The following is a 3,270-nucleotide window of genomic DNA, read 5'->3' as shown; positions in this document are numbered from 1 at the left end:
TTCTTGGGTCTGGAGGACAATGGCCCTCTTCTCACAGCCCCACTAGGGAATGCCCCAGTGGGGACTTTGTGTGGGTCTCCAGCCTCACGTTTCCCCTCTGCACTGCCCTAGTAGAGGTTCTCCACGAGGGCTCTGCCCCTGCAGCAGGCCTCTGCCTCAACATCCAGGCTTTTCCATGCATCCTCTGAAATTTAGGCAGCGGCTGCCAACCCTCAACTCTTGTGCTGTATGTACCTGCAGGCTTAACACTACTTGGAAGCCTCCAAGGTTTATGGCTTACACTCTCTGGAGCAGTGCCCTGAGCTGTAGCTGGGCCCCTTTGAGCCATGGGTGGAGGTGGAGCAGCTGGGATGTAGGGAACAGTGTCTGGAGGCTGCCTGGGACAGTGGGACCCTGGGCTTTTTCTTTTCTACCACATGGCCAGGCTGCACATTTTCCAAACTTTTATGCTCTCCTTCCCTTTTAAATATAAGTTCCAGTTTCAGGTCATTTCTTTGTTCATGTGTATGAGCATAGGCTGTTAGAAGCAGCCAGACTACTTCCTGAACACTTTGCTGCTTAAAAATTTATTCTGCCAGATACCCTAAATCATCACTCTTAGTTCAAATTTCCACAGATCCCTAGAGCTGGGGCACACTGCCTCCAAGTTCTTTGCTAAAGAATAACAAAAGTGATCTTTGCTCCAGTTCCCAATAAGTTCTTCATCTTCATCTGAGACCTCATAAGCCTGGCCATCTCTGTCCATATCATTATTAGCATTTTGACCACAGCTATTCAATAAGTCTCTAGGAAGTTCCAAATTTTCCCTCATCTTCCTGTCTTCATCTGCGCCTCCAAACTCTTCCAACTTCTGCTCATTACCCAGTTCCAAAGCTGCTTCCACATTTTCAGTTATCTTTATATCAATGCCCCACTCCTTGGTACCAATTTTCTATATTAGTCCATTCTTGCATTGCTATAAAGAAATACCTGAGACTGGGTAATTTGTGAAGAAAAGAGGTTTATGATTTGGTTCATGATTCTGCAGGTTGTACAGGAAGCATAGCAGCTTCTGCTTCTGAGGAGGCCTCAGGAAACTTACAGTCATGGCAGGAGGCAAAGGGGAAGCAGGCACATCTTACATGGCCAGAGTAGGAGCAAGAGAGAGAGGGGGAAGGTGCCACACACTTTTAAACAACCAGATCTCATGAGAACTCATTAGTGCTATGATAGCACCAAGGGAGGTGTTATTAAACCATGAGAAACTGCCTTCATGATCCAATCACCTCCCACCAGGCCCCACCTTCAGCATTGGGGATTACATTTCAACATGAGATTGGGATGGGGACACAGATTTAAACCATATCAGTGTGATTCACCGTAATTCTGTAGATGCTTATTGGATCAAGGTAAAGTGTTTGACTTCCTGGTAAAACAGTTAACTTTGTTTTAGTTCTTGGTCACAGATGGCTCATTTAACCCTGGCTAGTGTCCTTGAAAATGTCGATCAGAACTGAAATTGAGTAAAGATGTCTGGATCAAGTTCAACATTCTAACAGACAAAATATTTCAAGGACAGAGCCTTCTAAAAAGTGAGTCGGTAGGTGTCTACTTCTTGTGCAAAGGACAGGATGCTGCTGCTGATCATGTGAATGATGGTTAATATAATAGGTGTTTTTGGGTCAGCAGTTTCACTCTTCATCAGCATTAATTCATGGTTTAGAAAACTGAATTGTGTTCCAGGTTTGATCTCAATCTGTGCTAGATTTGTAGGCACAATTGAGATGGCTTTGAAATGTATTAAGTTAATTATTAATGCAGCTGCTTTGATTTCGAGGATGAAATTAATTTCATGGATTTTTATCATTATCTCAGATATAGCTTTGGGAGTTCCAGGGAGATATTGAAAATATTGCCTATTAAGTTTTAGAATCCTACATCAAACCTGACAAATTTGATCAGGGTTTTGTTGCAATTCCTAGTCAGGTGTAAGCAATTTAACCTACAGGGTACTTGTGTCAGTGCATATTTGCTATTGTGATTTACATTCTAACAGAGGTTATGAAAAAAGATCTTGGGAGTTATTGTCTTTATGGCAAGATACTGTGCTCTCAAGAAAATAGTTTAGTAAAAAGGCTTTCTGGAGTGCAATGTTGAAACAGGCCCACTCTGTATAGTAAATATTAATTGGTAAAATATCTCAGTAGAGGTAGGGGCAAGGAAATGAGATTCATGCTTTTGCGGGGTTTGAATAATGATTTTATTAACCTAAGATGAAAGAAAGAAGTGGATTTGTCTCAAAGCATTTGAGATTTGAGAGAAAATTTTTAAAAATGCTGTATCATAGGGCAGCATTTCAGTTTCTCAGAGGTTAAATCAACTTTGCAGTAGGTTTAGTTAACTAAAGAGGAATTTGGAGATCCCTTTATAATTCATGAGCAGGACGATTGGGTGTTCACACATGAATGTGTGAGATGTGCCACCCTTGAACCTTGTTAGACGTTGGCACATCACCCGTCTGGCCTGAAAAAAAAATAAAGAGGAATTTGGCAGAATACTAGTTGATTACGTTAACAAGATGACTATCACTCCAGCTGCCCATTCTGTCTTATTCGGTATCATTTATTACAGGGATGGGCGCTTCCTTAAACATCTTTCCTGTTTCTTATTTTCCTTCCATCAGAAAAAAGTCCCGGGAAAGTTTCAGAGAGAACCTGAGATACTATTGTTGCAGAACTTTCTCCTTAGTTCAGCTAACACCGAGCTCTTGTCACATGACCAGAAAAGATTAGGCTCACAGACACATAGAAGGGTGAGGAAAATGGAATTTATTGGGCAAAAAGAAAGAAGGAAAAATAACTCTCGGCAAAGCGAGAGTCCTGCTAGCAGGTGTCTCACCTCACAGATTGAATCCCAGGTCACCACCCAGGAACAGGAGCGGCCAGGCTCCTTCCCCCTGCAAATGGGACGAACTTCCTGAGACTCCACCCAATCTTCCCAGTGAGCAGGTGAGCATTATTCAGAAGGAATCAGTTGGGACAGGGCAGGCTTCATTGGGGACCAGCAGTCCGGTTTTTCAGCCTTCAGGCTGTTTTAGGCTTGAAGGTGGGGTTTCACCAGGGACTCTTGGCTGTCTCCTATCTCTATCACTATGAGTGGATGGCTTTTATTTGTCCTGTTTGTTTCTTTAAGTTATTAGAAGGAATAAAGGCTTAACATGTTAGGATACTCATAGAAGAGTATTTCAATGTTCTACATATGCCTGCCTAGGAAGAGGATTAAAATTAATGT

The 3,270-nt window shown here is 42.4% G+C and overlaps 1 non-coding gene across 1 annotated transcript; it reads left to right on the top strand.

Annotated features, from left to right (window-relative positions):
- Positions 1-2,398: 2,398 nt before the first annotated feature.
- On the top strand, positions 2,399-2,503 carry LOC115898924. The gene has a single exon (XR_004058573.1). It is a non-coding gene; the product is annotated as a small nucleolar RNA U13 (small nucleolar RNA).
- The last annotated feature ends 767 nt before the right edge of the window (positions 2,504-3,270 follow it).

Source organism: Rhinopithecus roxellana, chromosome 7 (genome assembly GCF_007565055.1).
Source record: "Rhinopithecus roxellana isolate Shanxi Qingling chromosome 7, ASM756505v1, whole genome shotgun sequence".
NCBI classification, from domain to species: Eukaryota; Metazoa; Chordata; class Mammalia; order Primates; family Cercopithecidae; genus Rhinopithecus; species Rhinopithecus roxellana.
This window is presented reverse-complemented; position numbering and strand designations above follow the sequence as displayed.